This window comes from Cebidichthys violaceus, unplaced genomic scaffold (genome assembly GCF_023349555.1).
Source record: "Cebidichthys violaceus isolate CVI_PGR_0920_01 unplaced genomic scaffold, fCebVio1.0.p SCAF_139, whole genome shotgun sequence".
Lineage (NCBI taxonomy): Eukaryota > Metazoa > Chordata > Actinopteri > Perciformes > Stichaeidae > Cebidichthys > Cebidichthys violaceus.
The window spans coordinates 1-21980 of NW_027176306.1; the positions used below are offsets into that span (position 1 = coordinate 1).

At 36.3% G+C, this 21980-nt stretch overlaps 2 non-coding genes across 2 annotated transcripts; both read right to left on the reverse strand.

The window, feature by feature from the left end:
- Window positions 1-15085: 15085 nt before the first annotated feature.
- Window positions 15086-15157, reverse strand: trnae-uuc (transfer RNA glutamic acid (anticodon UUC)). Its single transcript has one exon. It is a non-coding gene; the product is annotated as a tRNA-Glu (tRNA).
- Window positions 15158-20227: 5070 nt separating this feature from the next.
- On the reverse strand, window positions 20228-20299 carry trnae-uuc (transfer RNA glutamic acid (anticodon UUC)). The gene has a single exon. It is a non-coding gene; the product is annotated as a tRNA-Glu (tRNA).
- Window positions 20300-21980: the final 1681 nt, after the last annotated feature.

Consider the following 21980-nt stretch of genomic DNA (forward strand, 5'->3'; position numbering starts at 1 on the left):
TTTTTCACTTTTTTTGACAGGCTATACTATGACTGTTTTTGACATGCTATACTATGACCGTTTTTCACTTTTTTCGACATGCTATACTATGACCGTTTTTCACTTTTTTCGACAGGCTATACTATGACTGTTTTGTACATGCTATACTATGACTGTTTTTCACTTTTTTCGACATGCTATACTATGACCGTTTTTTACTTTTTTTGACAGGCTATACGATGACTGTTATTGACATGCTATGCTATGACCGTTTTTCACTTTTTTCGATATGCTATACTATGACCGTTTTTCACTTTTTTCGACAGGCTATACTATGACTGCTTTTGAACAGGCTATACTATGACCATTTTTGACTTTTTTTGACAGGCTATACTATGACTGTTTTTGACATGCTATACTATGACCGTTTTTCACTTTTTTCGACATGCTATACTGTGACCGTTTTTCACTTTTTTGACAGGCTATACTCTGACTGTTTTCAAAATGCTATACTATGACTGTTTTTCACTTTTTTCGACAGGCTATACTATGACTGTTTTCGACATGCTATACTATGACCATTTTCACTTTTTTCGACAGGCTATACTATGACTGCTTTCGACAGGCTATACTGTGACTGTTTTCGACATGCTATACTATGACTCTTTTTTTACTTTTTCGACATGCTATACTATGACTGCTTTTGACATGCTATACTATGACTGCTTTCGACAGGCTATACTGTGACTGTTTTCGACATGCTATACTATGACTCTTTTTTTACTTTATCGACATGCTATACTATGACTGCTTTCGACAGGCTGTACTATGACTGTTTTCGACAGGCTATACTATGACTGTTTTTTGACTTTTTTCGACATGCTATACTATGACCGTTTTTCACTTTTTTCGACAGGCTATACTATGACTGTTTTCGACATCATATACTATGACTATTTTTTTACTTTTTTCGACGTGCTATACTATGACCGTTTTTCACTTTTTCGACAGGCTATACTATGACTGTTTTCGACAGGCTATACTATGACTGTTTTTCACTTTTTCCGACAGGCTATACTATGATTGTTTTCGACAGGCTTTACTATGATTGTTTTCGACATAATATACTGTGATTGTTTTCGACAGGCTATACTATGACTGTTTTTTGACTTTTTTCGACATGCTATACTATGACCGTTTTTCACTGTTTTTGTTGACAGGCTATACTATGACTGTTTTCGACATAATATACTATGATCATTTTTAAATTTTTTCGACATGCTATACTATGACCATTTTCACTTTTTTCGACAGGCTATACTATGACTGCTTTCGACAGGCTATACTGTGACTGTTTTCGACATGCTATACTATGACTCTTTTTTTACTTTTTCGACATGCTATACTATGACTGCTTTTGACATGCTATACTATGACTGCTTTCGACAGGCTATACTGTGACTGTTTTCGACATGCTATACTATGACTCTTTTTTTACTTTATCGACATGCTATACTATGACTGCTTTCGACAGGCTGTACTATGACTGTTTTCGACAGGCTATACTATGACTGTTTTTTGACTTTTTTCGACATGCTATACTATGACCGTTTTTCACTTTTTTCGACAGGCTATACTATGACTGTTTTCGACATCATATACTATGACTATTTTTTTACTTTTTTCGACGTGCTATACTATGACCGTTTTTCACTTTTTTCGACAGGCTATACTATGACTGTTTTCGACATGCTATACTATGACTTTTTTTTGACTTTTTTCGACATGCTATACTATGACCGTTTTTCACTTTTTTCGACAGGCTATACTATGACTGTTTTCGACAGGCTATACTATGACTGTTTTTCACTTTTTCCGACAGGCTATACTATGATTGTTTTCGACAGGCTTTACTATGATTGTTTTCGACATAATATACTGTGATTGTTTTTGACAGGCTATACTATGACTGTTTTTCACTGTTTTTGTTGACAGGCTATACTATGACTGTTTTCGACATAATATACTATGATCATTTTTAAATTTTTTCGACATGCTATACTATGACCATTTTCACTTTTTTCGACAGGCTATACTATGACTGCTTTCGACAGGCTATACTGTGACTGTTTTCGACATGCTATACTATGACCATTTTCACTTTTTTCGACAGGCTATACTATGACTGCTTTCGACAGGCTATACTGTGACTGTTTTCAACATGCTATACTATGACTCTTTTTTTACTTTTTCGACATGCTATACTATAACTAATTTCAACAGGCTATACTATGACTGTTTTTTTACTTTTTTCGACATGCTATACTATGACCATTTTCACTTTTTTCGACAGGCTATACTATGACTGTTTTCGACAGGCTATACTATGACTGTTTTTTGACTTTTTTCGACATGCTATACTATGACCGTTTTTCACTTTTTTCGACAGGCTATACTATGACTGTTTTCGACAGGCTATACTATGACTGTTTTTCACTTTTTCCGACAGGCTATACTATGATTGTTTTCGACAGGCTTTACTATGATTGTTTTCGACATAATATACTGTGATTGTTTTCGACAGGCTATACTATGACTGTTTTTTGACTTTTTTCGACATGCTATACTATGACCGTTTTTCACTGTTTTTGTTGACAGGCTATACTATGACTGTTTTCGACATAATATACTATGATCATTTTTAAATTTTTTCGACATGCTATTCTATGACCATTTTCACTTTTTTCGACAGGCTATACTATGACTGCTTTCGACAGGCTATACTGTGACTGTTTTCGACATGCTATACTATGACCATTTTCACTTTTTTCGACAGGCTATACTATGACTGCTTTCGACAGGCTATACTGTGACTGTTTTCAACATGCTATACTATGACTCTTTTTTTACTTTTTCGACATGCTATACTATAACTACTTTCAACAGGCTATACTATGACTGTTTTTTTACTTTTTTCGACATGCTATACTATGACCATTTTCACTTTTTTCGACAGGCTATACTATGACTGTTTTCGACAGGCTATACTATGACTGTTTTTTGACTTTTTTCGACATGCTATACTATGACCGTTTTTCACTGTTTTCGACATGCTATACTATGACCGTTTTTCACTTTTTTCGACAGGCTATACAATGATTGTTTTCGACAGGCTATACTATGACTGTTTTTTGACTTTTTTCGACATGCTATACTATGACTGTTTTTCACTGTTTTTGTTGACAGGCATACTATAACTGTTTTCGACATAATATACTATGATTATTTTTTAATTTTTTCGACATGCTATACTATGACCATTTTCACTTTTTTCGACAGGCTATACTATGACTGCTTTCGACAGGCTATACTGTGACTGTTTTCGACATGCTATACTATGACTGTTTTTTGACTTTTTTCGACATGCTATACTATGACCGTTTTTCACTGTTTTCGACATGCTATACTATGACTGTTTTTCACTTTTTCCGACAGGCTATACTATGATTGTTTTCGACAGGCTATACTATGATTGTTTTCAACATAATATACTATGACTGTTTTCGACATAATATACTATTACCGTTTTTTTACTTTTTTCGACATGCTATACTATGACCGTTTTTCACTTTATAACTCTGACCTTTTGACTCCATGGGGCATTGGACTTCAAAAAACGATTGTAATATCAGTGGGAAAAAGCTAAATTTTTAGCCGGTCATCATCTACTTTACCATAACCCTCTGGCTACATCTCTCTGAAACCACAGATGGGGAGAATGCCGCCACCACCACACTAGAGACTTGGATAGACGCGTGGGATTGGAACCCACTTAGTCCATGGCTATAGGGCGATTGCCACCCCATGAAAACCACCACTACACTACCATTCCCTTTCGCATACAAAAAATTTTTTTTTGTGTATTTAACTCTGCGATTGTGCATCAAGCCTCAAAACCTTTTGGTACTTATAAGGATCGAACTCGCAATCTCCGAGACTCCAGCCCTTCCTCCATCAACTTGCGCTATTCAACGCCACACACTGCTAATGTTGTTTGTTGTACTTGACTCTGCGATTGGGCGTCAAACCTCAAATCTTGTCACACGGTATAAGGATCGAACCCCCAGTCTCTTGGGTTGCAGCCATTCTGCCATCCACCTGAGCTATTCGACGCCACACATTTCTATTGTTGTTTGTCGTACTTGACTCTGCGATTGCGCGTCAAAGCTCAAATCTCGTCACACGGTATAAGGATCAAACCCCCAGTCTCTCGGGTTGCAGCCCTTCTGCCATCCGCCTGAGCTGATCGACATATAGCATGCTGAAAACAGTCATAATATAGCCTGTTGAAAACGGTAATAGTATAGCATGTCGAAAACAGTCAAAGTATAGCCTGTCGAAAAAAGTGAAAAACAGTCATAGCATAGCCTGTTCAAAAAAGTCAAAAAACATAACTGTTTTTCACTTTTTTTGACAGGCTATACTATGACTATTTTCAACAGGCTACACTATGAATGTTTTTTTACTTTTTTCGACATGCTATACTATGACCGTTTTTCACTTTTTTTGACAGGCTATGCTATGACTGCTTTTCACAGGCTATACTATGACCGTTTTCGACAGGCTATACTATGACTGTTTTTGACATGCTATACTATGACCGTTTTTCACTTTTTTCGACATGCTATACTATGACCGTTTTTCACTTTTTTCGACATGCTATACTATGACTGTTTTTCACTTTTTTCGACAGGCTATACCATGACTGTTTTTGACATGCTACACTATGACCGTTTTTCACTTTTTTCGACATGCTATACTATGGTTGTTTTTGACATGCTATATTATGACCGTTTTTCACTTTTTTCGACATGCTATACTATGACCGTTTTTCACTTTTTTCGACAGGCTATATTATGACTGCTTTTGAACAGGCTATACTATGACCATTTTTCACTTTTTTTGACAGGCTATACTATGACTGTTTTTGACATGCTATACTATGACCATTTTTCACTTTTTTTGACAGGCTATACTATGACTGTTTTTGACATGCTATACTATGACCGTTTTTCACTTTTTTCGACAGGCTATACTATGACTGTTTTGTACATGCTATACTATGACTGTTTTTCACTTTTTTTGACATGCTATACTATGACCGTTTTTTACTTTTTTTGACAGGCTATACGATGACTGTTATTGACATGCTATGCTATGACCGTTTTTCACTTTTTTCGACATGCTATACTATGACCGTTTTTCACTTTTTTCGACAGGCTATACTATGACTGCTTTTGAACAGGCTATACTATGACCATTTTTGACTTTTTTTGACATGCTATACTATGACTGTTTTTGACATGCTATACTATGACTGTTTTTCACTTTTTTCGACAGGCTATACTATGACTGTTTTCGACATGCTATACTATGACCGTTTTTTGACTTTTTTCGACATGCTATACTATGACCGTTTTTCACTTTTTTCGACAGGCTATACTATGACTGTTTTCGACAGGCTATACTATGACTGTTTTCGACATGCTATACTATGACCATTTTCACTTTTTTCGACAGGCTATACTATGACTGCTTTCGACAGGCTATACTGTGACTGTTTTCGACATGCTATACTATGACTCTTTTTTTACTTTTTCGACATGCTATACTATGACTGCTTTTGACATGCTATACTATGACTGCTTTCGACAGGCTATACTGTGACTGTTTTCGACATGCTATACTATGACTCTTTTTTTACTTTTTCGACATGCTATACTATGACTGCTTTCGACAGGCTATACTATGACTGTTTTCGACAGGCTATACTATGACTGTTTTTTGACTTTTTTCGACATGCTATACTATGACCGTTTTTCACTTTTTTCGACAGGCTATACTATGACTGTTTTCGACATCATATACTATGACTATTTTTTTACTTTTTTCGACGTGCTATACTATGACCGTTTTTCACTTTTTTCGACAGGCTATACTATGACTGTTTTCGACATGCTATACTATGACTTTTTTTTGACTTTTTTCGACATGCTATACTATGACCGTTTTTCACTTTTTTCGACAGGCTATACTATGACTGTTTTCGACAGGCTATACTATGACTGTTTTTCACTTTTTCCGACAGGCTATACTATGATTGTTTTCGACAGGCTTTACTATGATTGTTTTCGACATAATATACTGTGATTGTTTTCGACAGGCTATACTATGACTGTTTTTTGACTTTTTTCGACATGCTATACTATGACCGTTTTTCACTGTTTTTGTTGACAGGCTATACTATGACTGTTTTCGACATAATATACTATGATCATTTTTAAATTTTTTCGACATGCTATACTATGACCATTTTCACTTTTTTCGACAGGCTATACTATGACTGCTTTCGACAGGCTATACTGTGACTGTTTTCGACATGCTATACTATGACCATTTTCACTTTTTTCGACAGGCTATACTATGACTGCTTTCGACAGGCTATACTGTGACTGTTTTCAACATGCTATACTATGACTCTTTTTTTACTTTTTCAACATGCTATACTATAACTACTTTCAACAGGCTATACTATGACTGTTTTTTTACTTTTTTCGACATGCTATACTATGACCATTTTCACTTTTTTCGACAGGCTATACTATGACTGTTTTCGACAGGCTATACTATGACTGTTTTTTGACTTTTTTCGACATGCTATACTATGACCGTTTTTCACTGTTTTCGACATGCTATACTATGACCGTTTTTCACTTTTTTCGACAGGCTATACAATGATTGTTTTCGACAGGCTATACTATGACTGTTTTTTGACTTTTTTCGACATGCTATACTATGACCGTTTTTCACTGTTTTTGTTGACAGGCTATACTATGACTGTTTTCGACATAATATACTATGATCATTTTTAAATTTTTTCGACATGCTATACTATGACCATTTTCACTTTTTTCGACAGGCTATACTATGACTGCTTTCGACAGGCTATACTGTGACTGTTTTCGACATGCTATACTATGACCATTTTCACTTTTTTCGACAGGCTATACTATGACTGCTTTCGACAGGCTATACTGTGACTGTTTTCAACATGCTATACTATGACTCTTTTTTTACTTTTTCGACATGCTATACTATAACTACTTTCAACAGGCTATACTATGACTGTTTTTTTACTTTTTTCGACATGCTATACTATGACCATTTTCACTTTTTTCGACAGGCTATACTATGACTGTTTTCGACAGGCTATACTATGACTGTTTTTTGACTTTTTTCGACATGCTATACTATGACCGTTTTTCACTTTTTTCGACAGGCTATACTATGACTGTTTTCGACAGGCTATACTATGACTGTTTTTCACTTTTTCCGACAGGCTATACTATGATTGTTTTCGACAGGCTTTACTATGATTGTTTTCGACATAATATACTGTGATTGTTTTCGACAGGCTATACTATGACTGTTTTTTGACTTTTTTCGACATGCTATACTATGACCGTTTTTCACTGTTTTTGTTGACAGGCTATACTATGACTGTTTTCGACATAATATACTATGATCATTTTTAAATTTTTTCGACATGCTATTCTATGACCATTTTCACTTTTTTCGACAGGCTATACTATGACTGCTTTCGACAGGCTATACTGTGACTGTTTTCGACATGCTATACTATGACCATTTTCACTTTTTTCGACAGGCTATACTATGACTGCTTTCGACAGGCTATACTGTGACTGTTTTCAACATGCTATACTATGACTCTTTTTTTACTTTTTCGACATGCTATACTATAACTACTTTCAACAGGCTATACTATGACTGTTTTTTTACTTTTTTCGACATGCTATACTATGACCATTTTCACTTTTTTCGACAGGCTATACTATGACTGTTTTCGACAGGCTATACTATGACTGTTTTTTGACTTTTTTCGACATGCTATACTATGACCGTTTTTCACTGTTTTCGACATGCTATACTATGACCGTTTTTCACTTTTTTCGACAGGCTATACAATGATTGTTTTCGACAGGCTATACTATGACTGTTTTTTGACTTTTTTCGACATGCTATACTATGACTGTTTTTCACTGTTTTTGTTGACAGGCATACTATAACTGTTTTCGACATAATATACTATGATTATTTTTTAATTTTTTCGACATGCTATACTATGACCATTTTCACTTTTTTCGACAGGCTATACTATGACTGCTTTCGACAGGCTATACTGTGACTGTTTTCGACATGCTATACTATGACTGTTTTTTGACTTTTTTCGACATGCTATACTATGACCGTTTTTCACTGTTTTCGACATGCTATACTATGACTGTTTTTCACTTTTTCCGACAGGCTATACTATGATTGTTTTCGACAGGCTATACTATGATTGTTTTCAACATAATATACTATGACTGTTTTCGACATAATATACTATTACCGTTTTTTTACTTTTTTCGACATGCTATACTATGACCGTTTTTCACTTTATAACTCTGACCTTTTGACTCCATGGGGCATTGGACTTCAAAAAACGATTGTAATATCAGTGGGAAAAAGCTAAATTTTTAGCCGGTCATCATCTACTTTACCATAACCCTCTGGCTACATCTCTCTGAAACCACAGATGGGGAGAATGCCGCCACCACCACACTAGAGACTTGGATAGACGCGTGGGATTGGAACCCACTTAGTCCATGGCTATAGGGCGATTGCCACCCCATGAAAACCACCACTACACTACCATTCCCTTTCGCATACAAAAATTTTTTTTTTGTGTATTTAACTCTGCGATTGTGCATCAAGCCTCAAAACCTTTTGGTACTTATAAGGATCGAACTCGCAATCTCCGAGACTCCAGCCCTTCCTCCATCAACTTGCGCTATTCAACGCCACACACTGCTAATGTTGTTTGTTGTACTTGACTCTGCGATTGGGCGTCAAACCTCAAATCTTGTCACACGGTATAAGGATCGAACCCCCAGTCTCTTGGGTTGCAGCCATTCTGCCATCCACCTGAGCTATTCGACGCCACACATTTCTATTGTTGTTTGTCGTACTTGACTCTGCGATTGCGCGTCAAAGCTCAAATCTCGTCACACGGTATAAGGATCAAACCCCCAGTCTCTCGGGTTGCAGCCCTTCTGCCATCCGCCTGAGCTGATCGACATATAGCATGCTGAAAACAGTCATAATATAGCCTGTTGAAAACGGTAATAGTATAGCATGTCGAAAACAGTCAAAGTATAGCCTGTCGAAAAAAGTGAAAAACAGTCATAGCATAGCCTGTTCAAAAAAGTCAAAAAACATAACTGTTTTTCACTTTTTTTGACAGGCTATACTATGACTATTTTCAACAGGCTACACTATGAATGTTTTTTTACTTTTTTCGACATGCTATACTATGACCGTTTTTCACTTTTTTTGACAGGCTATGCTATGACTGCTTTTCACAGGCTATACTATGACCGTTTTCGACAGGCTATACTATGACTGTTTTTGACATGCTATACTATGACCGTTTTTCACTTTTTTCGACATGCTATACTATGACCATTTTTCACTTTTTTCAACATGCTATACTATGACTGTTTTTGACATGCTATACTATGACCGTTTTTCACTTTTTTCGACATGCTATACTATGACTGTTTTTCACTTTTTTCGACAGGCTATACCATGACTGTTTTTGACATGCTACACTATGACCGTTTTTCACTTTTTTCGACATGCTATACTATGGTTGTTTTTGACATGCTATATTATGACCGTTTTTCACTTTTTTCGACATGCTATACTATGACCGTTTTTCACTTTTTTCGACAGGCTATATTATGACTGCTTTTGAACAGGCTATACTATGACCATTTTTCACTTTTTTTGACAGGCTATACTATGACTGTTTTTGACATGCTATACTATGACCATTTTTCACTTTTTTTGACAGGCTATACTATGACTGTTTTTGACATGCTATACTATGACCGTTTTTCACTTTTTTCGACAGGCTATACTATGACTGTTTTGTACATGCTATACTATGACTGTTTTTCACTTTTTTTGACATGCTATACTATGACCGTTTTTTACTTTTTTTGACAGGCTATACGATGACTGTTATTGACATGCTATGCTATGACCGTTTTTCACTTTTTTCGACATGCTATACTATGACCGTTTTTCACTTTTTTCGACAGGCTATACTATGACTGCTTTTGAACAGGCTATACTATGACCATTTTTGACTTTTTTTGACATGCTATACTATGACTGTTTTTGACATGCTATACTATGACTGTTTTTCACTTTTTTCGACAGGCTATACTATGACTGTTTTCGACATGCTATACTATGACCGTTTTTTGACTTTTTTCGACATGCTATACTATGACCGTTTTTCACTTTTTTCGACAGGCTATACTATGACTGTTTTCGACAGGCTATACTATGACTGTTTTCGACATGCTATACTATGACCATTTTCACTTTTTTCGACAGGCTATACTATGACTGCTTTCGACAGGCTATACTGTGACTGTTTTCGACATGCTATACTATGACTCTTTTTTTACTTTTTCGACATGCTATACTATGACTGCTTTTGACATGCTATACTATGACTGCTTTCGACAGGCTATACTGTGACTGTTTTCGACATGCTATACTATGACTCTTTTTTTACTTTTTCGACATGCTATACTATGACTGCTTTCGACAGGCTATACTATGACTGTTTTCGACAGGCTATACTATGACTGTTTTTTGACTTTTTTCGACATGCTATACTATGACCGTTTTTCACTTTTTTCGACAGGCTATACTATGACTGTTTTCGACATCATATACTATGACTATTTTTTTACTTTTTTCGACGTGCTATACTATGACCGTTTTTCACTTTTTTCGACAGGCTATACTATGACTGTTTTCGACATGCTATACTATGACTTTTTTTTGACTTTTTTCGACATGCTATACTATGACCGTTTTTCACTTTTTTCGACAGGCTATACTATGACTGTTTTCGACAGGCTATACTATGACTGTTTTTCACTTTTTCCGACAGGCTATACTATGATTGTTTTCGACAGGCTTTACTATGATTGTTTTCGACATAATATACTGTGATTGTTTTCGACAGGCTATACTATGACTGTTTTTTGACTTTTTTCGACATGCTATACTATGACCGTTTTTCACTGTTTTTGTTGACAGGCTATACTATGACTGTTTTCGACATAATATACTATGATCATTTTTAAATTTTTTCGACATGCTATACTATGACCATTTTCACTTTTTTCGACAGGCTATACTATGACTGCTTTCGACAGGCTATACTGTGACTGTTTTCGACATGCTATACTATGACCATTTTCACTTTTTTCGACAGGCTATACTATGACTGCTTTCGACAGGCTATACTGTGACTGTTTTCAACATGCTATACTATGACTCTTTTTTTACTTTTTCAACATGCTATACTATAACTACTTTCAACAGGCTATACTATGACTGTTTTTTTACTTTTTTCGACATGCTATACTATGACCATTTTCACTTTTTTCGACAGGCTATACTATGACTGTTTTCGACAGGCTATACTATGACTGTTTTTTGACTTTTTTCGACATGCTATACTATGACCGTTTTTCACTGTTTTCGACATGCTATACTATGACCGTTTTTCACTTTTTTCGACAGGCTATACAATGATTGTTTTCGACAGGCTATACTATGACTGTTTTTTGACTTTTTTCGACATGCTATACTATGACCGTTTTTCACTGTTTTTGTTGACAGGCATACTATAACTGTTTTCGACATAATATACTATGATTATTTTTTAATTTTTTCGACATGCTATACTATGACCATTTTCACTTTTTTCGACAGGCTATACTATGACTGCTTTCGACAGGCTATACTGTGACTGTTTTCGACATGCTATACTATGACTGTTTTTTGACTTTTTTCGACATGCTATACTATGACCGTTTTTCACTGTTTTCGACATGCTATACTATGACTGTTTTTCACTTTTTCCGACAGGCTATACTATGATTGTTTTCAACATAATATACTGTGATTGTTTTCGACAGGCTATACTATGACTGTTTTTTGACTTTTTTCGACATGCTATACTATGACCGTTTTTCACTTTTTTCGACAGGCTATACTATGACTGTTTTCGACATAATATACTATTACCGTTTTTTTACTTTTTTCGACATGCTATACTATGACCGTTTTTCACTTTATAACTCTGACCTTTTGACTCCATGGGGCATTGGACTTCAAAAAACGATTGTAATATCAGTGGGAAAAAGCTAAATTTTTAGCCGGTCATCATCTACTTTCCCATAACCCTCTGGCTACATCTCTCTGAAACCACAGATGGGGAGAATGCCGCCACCACCACACTAGAGACTTGGATAGACGCGTGGGATTGGAACCCACTTAGTCCATGGCTATAGGGCGATTGCCACCCCATGAAAACCACCACTACACTACCATTCCCTTTCGCATACAAAAATTTTTTTTTTGTGTATTTAACTCTGCGATTGTGCATCAAGCCTCAAAACCTTTTGGTACTTATAAGGATCGAACTCGCAATCTCCGAGACTCCAGCCCTTCCTCCATCAACTTGCGCTATTCAACGCCACACACTGCTAATGTTGTTTGTTGTACTTGACTCTGCGATTGGACGTCAAACCTCAAATCTTGTCACACGGTATAAGGATCGAACCCCCAGTCTCTTGGGTTGCAGCCATTCTGCCATCCACCTGAGCTATTCGACGCCACACCTTTCTATTGTTGTTTGTCGTACTTGACTCTGCGATTGCGCGTCAAAGCTCAAATCTCGTCACACAGTATAAGGATCAAACCCCCAGTCTCTCGGGTTGCAGCCCTTCTGCCATCCGCCTGAGCTGATCGACATATAGCATGCTGAAAACAGTCATAATATAGCCTGTTGAAAACGGTAATAGTATAGCATGTCGAAAACAGTCAAAGTATAGCCTGTCGAAAAAAGTGAAAAACAGTCATAGCATAGCCTGTTCAAAAAAGTCAAAAAACATAACTGTTTTTCACTTTTTTTGACAGGCTATACTATGACTATTTTCAACAGGCTACACTATGAATGTTTTTTTACTTTTTTCGACATGCTATACTATGACCGTTTTTCACTTTTTTTGACAGGCTATGCTATGACTGCTTTTCACAGGCTATACTATGACCGTTTTCGACAGGCTATACTATGACTGTTTTTGACATGCTATACTATGACCGTTTTTCACTTTTTTCGACATGCTATACTATGACCGTTTTTCACTTTTTTCAACATGCTATACTATGACTGTTTTTGACATGCTATACTATGACCGTTTTTCACTTTTTTCGACATGCTATACTATGACTGTTTTTCACTTTTTTCGACAGGCTATACTATGACTGTTTTTGACATGCTACACTATGACCGTTTTTCACTTTTTTCGACATGCTATACTATGGTTGTTTTTGACATGCTATATTATGACCGTTTTTCACTTTTTTCGACATGCTATACTATGACCGTTTTTCACTTTTTTCGACAGGCTATATTATGACTGCTTTTGAACAGGCTATACTATGACCATTTTTCACTTTTTTTGACAGGCTATACTATGACTGTTTTTGACATGCTATACTATGACCATTTTTCACTTTTTTTGACAGGCTATACTATGACTGTTTTTGACATGCTATACTATGACCGTTTTTCACTTTTTTCGACATGCTATACTATGACCGTTTTTCACTTTTTTCGACAGGCTATACTATGACTGTTTTGTACATGCTATACTATGACTGTTTTTCACTTTTTTTGACATGCTATACTATGACCGTTTTTTACTTTTTTTGACAGGCTATACGATGACTGTTATTGACATGCTATGCTATGACCGTTTTTCACTTTTTTCGACATGCTATACTATGACCATTTTTGACTTTTTTTGACATGCTATACTATGACTGTTTTTGACATGCTATACTATGACTGTTTTTCACTTTTTTCGACAGGCTATACTATGACTGTTTTCGACATGCTATACTATGACCGTTTTTTGACTTTTTTCGACATGCTATACTATGACCGTTTTTCACTTTTTTCGACAGGCTATACTATGACTGTTTTCGACAGGCTATACTATGACTGTTTTCGACATGCTATACTATGACCATTTTCACTTTTTTCGACAGGCTATACTATGACTGCTTTCGACAGGCTATACTGTGACTGTTTTCGACATGCTATACTATGACTCTTTTTTTACTTTTTCGACATGCTATACTATGACTGCTTTTGACATGCTATACTATGACTGCTTTCGACAGGCTATACTGTGACTGTTTTCGACATGCTATACTATGACTCTTTTTTTACTTTTTCGACATGCTATACTATGACTGCTTTCGACAGGCTATACTATGACTGTTTTCGACAGGCTATACTATGACTGTTTTTTGACTTTTTTCGACATGCTATACTATGACCGTTTTTCACTTTTTTCGACAGGCTATACTATGACTGTTTTCGACATCATATACTATGACTATTTTTTTACTTTTTTCGACGTGCTATACTATGACCGTTTTTCACTTTTTTCGACAGGCTATACTATGACTGTTTTCGACATGCTATACTATGACTTTTTTTTGACTTTTTTCGACATGTTATACTATGACCGTTTTTCACTTTTTTCGACAGGCTATACTATGATTGTTTTCGACATAATATACTGTGATTGTTTTCGACAGGCTATACTATGACTGTTTTTTGACTTTTTTCGACATGCTATACTATGACCGTTTTTCACTTTTTTCGACAGGCTATACTATGACTGTTTTCGACATAATATACTATTACCGTTTTTTTACTTTTTTCGAGAGGCTATAATATGACCATTTCTCAATTTTTTTGAAAATGCTATACTATGACCGTTTTTTTTATTTTTCAACATGCTATACTATGAGGTTTTTTTATTTTTTGACATGACTTTTTCATCATGCATTACTGAAACATTAAAACTCATTCCCATACCGGGAGTTGAACCCAGGCTGCTTGGGTGAAAACCAAGAATCCTGACCGCTAGACCATATGGGACATATTTGAGTGTACATTTTTCATCTTTTTTGACATGCTATACTATGACTGTTTTTTTACTTTTTTCGACATGCTATACTATGACCGTTTTTCACTTTATAACTCTGACCTTTTGACTCAATGGGGCATTGGACTTCAAAAAACGATTGTAATATCAGTGGGAAAAAGCTAAATTTTTAGCCGGTCATCATCTACTTTCCCATAACCCTCTGGCTACATCTCTCTGAAACCACAGATGGGGAGAATGCCGCCACCACCACACTAGAGACTTGGATAGACGCGTGGGATTGGAACCCACTTAGTCCATGGCTATAGGGCGATTGCCACCCCATGAAAACCACCACTACACTACCATTCCCTTTCGCATACAAAAAAATTTTTTTTGTGTATTTAACTCTGCGATTGTGCATCAAGCCTCAAAACCTTTTGGTACTTATAAGGATCGAACTCGCAATCTCCGAGACTCCAGCCCTTCCTCCATCAACTTGCGCTATTCAACGCCACACACTGCTAATGTTGTTTGTTGTACTTGACTCTGCGATTGGGCGTCAAACCTCAAATCTTGTCACACGGTATAAGGATCGAACCCCCAGTCTCTTGGGTTGCAGCCATTCTGCCATCCACCTGAGCTGTTCGACGCCACACATTTCTATTGTTGTTTGTCGTACTTGACTCTGCGATAGCGCGTCAAAGCTCAAATCTCGTCACACGGTATAAGGATCGAACTCCCAGTCTCTCGGGTTGCAACCCTTCTGCCATCCGCCTGAGCTATTCGACATATAGCATGCTGAAAACAGTCATAATATAGCCTGTTGAAAACGGTAATAGTATAGCATGTCGAAAACAGTCAAAGTATAGCCTGTCGAAAAAGTCAAAAAACATAACTGTTTTTCACTTTTTTTGACAGGCTATACTATGACTATTTTCAACAGGCTACACTATGAATGTTTTTTCACTTTTTTCGACATGCTATACTATGACCGTTTTTCACTTTTTTTGACAGGCTATATTATGACTGTTTTTGACATGCTATACTATGACCGTTTTTCACTTTTTTTGACAGGCTATATTATGACTGTTTTTGACATGCTATACTATGACCATTTTTCACTTTTTTTGACAGGCTATATTATGACTGTTTTTGACATGCTATACTATGACCGTTTTTCACTGTTTTTGTTGACAGGCTATACTATGACTGTTTTCGACATAATATACTATGATCATTTTTAAATTTTTTCGACATGCTATACTATGACCATTTTCACTTTTTTCGACAGGCTATACTATGACTGCTTTCGACAGGCTATACTGTGACTGTTTTCGACATGCTATACTATGACCATTTTCACTTTTTTCGACAGGCTATACTATGACTGCTTTCGACAGGCTATACTGTGACTGTTTTCAACATGCTATACTATGACTCTTTTTTTACTTTTTCGACATGCTATACTATAACTACTTTCAACAGGCTATACTATGACTGTTTTTTTACTTTTTTCGACATGCTATACTATGACCATTTTCACTTTTTTCGACAGGCTATACTATGACTGTTTTCGACAGGCTATACTATGACTGTTTTTTGACTTTTTTCGACATGCTATACTATGACCGTTTTTCACTGTTTTCGACATGCTATACTATGACCGTTTTTCACTTTTTTCGACAGGCTATACAATGATTGTTTTCGACAGGCTATACTATGACTGTTTTTTGACTTTTTTCGACATGCTATACTATGACCGTTTTTCACTGTTTTTGTTGACAGGCATACTATAACTGTTTTCGACATAATATACTATGATTATTTTTTAATTTTTTCGACATGCTATACTATGACCATTTTCACTTTTTTCGACAGGCTATACTATGACTGCTTTCGACAGGCTATACTGTGACTGTTTTCGACATGCTATACTATGACTGTTTTTTGACTTTTTTCGACATGCTATACTATGACCGTTTTTCACTGTTTTCGACATGCTATACTATGACTGTTTTTCACTTTTTCCGACAGGCTATACTATGATTGTTTTCGACAGGCTATACTATGATTGTTTTCAACATAATATACTGTGATTGTTTTCGACAGGCTATACTATGACTGTTTTTTGACTTTTTTCGACATGCTATACTATGACCGTTTTTCACTTTTTTCGACAGGCTATACTATGACTGTTTTCGACATAATATACTATTACCGTTTTTTTACTTTTTTCGACATGCTATACTATGACCGTTTTTCACTTTATAACTCTGACCTTTTGACTCCATGGGGCATTGGACTTCAAAAAACGATTGTAATATCAGTGGGAAAAAGCTAAATTTTTAGCCGGTCATCATCTACTTTCCCATAACCCTCTGGCTACATCTCTCTGAAACCACAGATGGGGAGAATGCCGCCACCACCACACTAGAGACTTGGATAGACGCGTGGGATTGGAACCCACTTAGTCCATGGCTATAGGGCGATTGCCACCCCATGAAAACCACCACTACACTACCATTCCCTTTCGCATACAAAAATTTTTTTTTTGTGTATTTAACTCTGCGATTGTGCATCAAGCCTCAAAACCTTTTGGTACTTATAAGGATCGAACTCGCAATCTCCGAGACTCCAGCCCTTCCTCCATCAACTTGCGCTATTCAACGCCACACACTGCTAATGTTGTTTGTTGTACTTGACTCTGCGATTGGGCGTCAAACCTCAAATCTTGTCACACGGTATAAGGATCGAACCCCCAGTCTCTTGGGTTGCAGCCATTCTGCCATCCACCTGAGCTATTCGACGCCACACCTTTCTATTGTTGTTTGTCGTACTTGACTCTGCGATTGCGCGTCAAAGCTCAAATCTCGTCACACAGTATAAGGATCAAACCCCCAGTCTCTCGGGTTGCAGCCCTTCTGCCATCCGCCTGAGCTGATCGACATATAGCATGCTGAAAACAGTCATAATATAGCCTGTTGAAAACGGTAATAGTATAGCATGTCGAAAACAGTCAAAGTATAGCCTGTCGAAAAAAGTGAAAAACAGTCATAGCATAGCCTGTTCAAAAAAGTCAAAAAACATAACTGTTTTTCACTTTTTTTGACAGGCTATACTATGACTATTTTCAACAGGCTACACTATGAATGTTTTTTTACTTTTTTCGACATGCTATACTATGACCGTTTTTCACTTTTTTTGACAGGCTATGCTATGACTGCTTTTCACAGGCTATACTATGACCGTTTTCGACAGGCTATACTATGACTGTTTTTGACATGCTATACTATGACCGTTTTTCACTTTTTTCGACATGCTATACTATGACCGTTTTTCACTTTTTTCAACATGCTATACTATGACTGTTTTTGACATGCTATACTATGACCGTTTTTCACTTTTTTCGACATGCTATACTATGACTGTTTTTCACTTTTTTCGACAGGCTATACTATGACTGTTTTTGACATGCTACACTATGACCGTTTTTCACTTTTTTCGACATGCTATACTATGGTTGTTTTTGACATGCTATATTATGACCGTTTTTCACTTTTTTCGACATGCTATACTATGACCGTTTTTCACTTTTTTCGACAGGCTATATTATGACTGCTTTTGAACAGGCTATACTATGACCATTTTTCACTTTTTTTGACAGGCTATACTATGACTGTTTTTGACATGCTATACTATGACCATTTTTCACTTTTTTTGACAGGCTATACTATGACTGTTTTTGACATGCTATACTATGACCGTTTTTCACTTTTTTCGACATGCTATACTATGACCGTTTTTCACTTTTTTCGACAGGCTATACTATGACTGTTTTGTACATGCTATACTATGACTGTTTTTCACTTTTTTTGACATGCTATACTATGACCGTTTTTTACTTTTTTTGACAGGCTATACGATGACTGTTATTGACATGCTATGCTATGACCGTTTTTCACTTTTTTCGACATGCTATACTATGACCATTTTTGACTTTTTTTGACATGCTATACTATGACTGTTTTTGACATGCTATACTATGACTGTTTTTCACTTTTTTCGACAGGCTATACTATGACTGTTTTCGACATGCTATACTATGACCGTTTTTTGACTTTTTTCGACATGCTATACTATGACCGTTTTTCACTTTTTTCGACAGGCTATACTATGACTGTTTTCGACAGGCTATACTATGACTGTTTTCGACATGCTATACTATGACCATTTTCACTTTTTTCGACAGGCTATACTATGACTGCTTTCGACAGGCTATACTGTGACTGTTTTCGACATGCTATACTATGACTCTTTTTTTACTTTTTCGACATGCTATACTATGACTGCTTTTGACATGCTATACTATGACTGCTTTCGACAGGCTATACTGTGACTGTTTTCGACATGCTATACTATGACTCTTTTTTTACTTTTTCGACATGCTATACTATGACTGCTTTCGACAGGCTATACTATGACTGTTTTCGACAGGCTATACTATGACTGTTTTTTGACTTTTTTCGACATGCTATACTATGACCGTTTTTCACTTTTTTCGACAGGCTATACTATGACTGTTTTCGACATCATATACTATGACTATTTTTTTACTTTTTTCGACGTGCTATACTATGACCGTTTTTCACTTTTTTCGACAGGCTATACTATGACTGTTTTCGACATGCTATACTATGACTTTTTTTTGACTTTTTTCGACATGTTATACTATGACCGTTTTTCACTTTTTTCGACAGGCTATACTATGATTGTTTTCGACATAATATACTGTGATTGTTTTCGACAGGCTATACTATGACTGTTTTTTGACTTTTTTCGACATGCTATACTATGACCGTTTTTCACTTTTTTCGACAGGCTATACTATGACTGTTTTCGACATAATATACTATTACCGTTTTTTTACTTTTTTCGAGAGGCTATAATATGACCGTTTCTCAATTTTTTTGAAAATGCTATACTATGACCGTTTTTTTTATTTTTCAACATGCTATACTATGAGGTTTTTTTATTTTTTGACATGACTTTTTCATCATGCATTACTGAAACATTAAAACTCATTCCCATACCGGGAGTTGAACCCAGGCTGCTTGGGTGAAAACCAAGAATCCTGACCGCTAGACCATATGGGACATATTTGAGTGTACATTTTTCATCTTTTTTGACATGCTATACTATGACTGTTTTTTTACTTTTTTCGACATGCTATACTATGACCGTTTTTCACTTTATAACTCTGACCTTTTGACTCAATGGGGCATTGGACTTCAAAAAACGATTGTAATATCAGTGGGAAAAAGCTAAATTTTTAGCCGGTCATCATCTACTTTCCCATAACCCTCTGGCTACATCTCTCTGAAACCACAGATGGGGAGAATGCCGCCACCACCACACTAGAGACTTGGATAGACGCGTGGGATTGGAACCCACTTAGTCCATGGCTATAGGGCGATTGCCACCCCATGAAAACCACCACTACACTACCATTCCCTTTCGCATACAAAAAATTTTTTTTTGTGTATTTAACTCTGCGATTGTGCATCAAGCCTCAAAACCTTTTGGTACTTATAAGGATCGAACTCGCAATCTCCGAGACTCCAGCTCTTCCTCCATCAACTTGCGCTATTCAACGCCACACACTGCTAATGTTGTTTGTTGTACTTGACTCTGCGATTGGGCGTCAAACCTCAAATCTTGTCACACGGTATAAGGATCGAACCCCCAGTCTCTTGGGTTGCAGCCATTCTGCCATCCACCTGAGCTGTTCGACGCCACACATTTCTATTGTTGTTTGTCGTACTTGACTCTGCGATTGCGCGTCAAAGCTCAAATCTCGTCACACGGTATAAGGATCAAACCCCCAGTCTCTCGGGTTGCAGCCCTTCTGCCATCCGCCTGAGCTGATCGACATATAGCATGCTGAAAACAGTCATAATATAGCCTGTTGAAAACGGTAATAGTATAGCATGTCGAAAACAGTCAAAGTATAGCCTGTCGAAAAAAGTGAAAAACAGTCATAGCATAGCCTGTTCAAAAAAGTCAAAAAACATAACTGTTTTTCACTTTTTTTGACAGGCTATACTATGACTATTTTCAACAGGCTACACTATGAATGTTTTTTTACTTTTTTCGACATGCTATACTATGACCGTTTTTCACTTTTTTTGACAGGCTATGCTATGACTGCTTTTCACAGGCTATACTATGACCGTTTTCGACAGGCTATACTATGACTTTTTTCGACAGGCTATACTATGACTGTTTTCGACATGCTATACTATGACCGTTTTTCACTTTTTTCGACATGCTATACTATGACTGTTTTTCACTTTTTTTGACAGGCTATACTATGACTGTTTTTGACATGCTATACTATGACCGTTTTTCACTTTTTTCGACAGGCTATACTATGACTCCTTTTGAACAGGCTATACTATGACCATTTTTCACTTTTTTTGACAGGCTATACTATGACTGTTTTTGACATGCTATACTATGACCGTTTTTCACTTTTTTCGACATGCTATACTATGACCGTTTTTCACTTTTTTCGACATGCTATACTATGACCGTTTTTCACTTTTTTCGACAGGCTATACTATGACTGTTTTTGACATGCTATACTATGACCATTTTCACTTTTTTCGACAGGCTATACTATGACTGCTTTCGACATGCTATACTATGACTCTTTTTTAATTTTTTGACATGCTATACTATGACTGCTTTCGACATGCTATACTATGACTGTTTTTTACTTTTTTCGACATGCTACACTATGACCGTTTTTCACTTTATAACTCTGACCTTTTG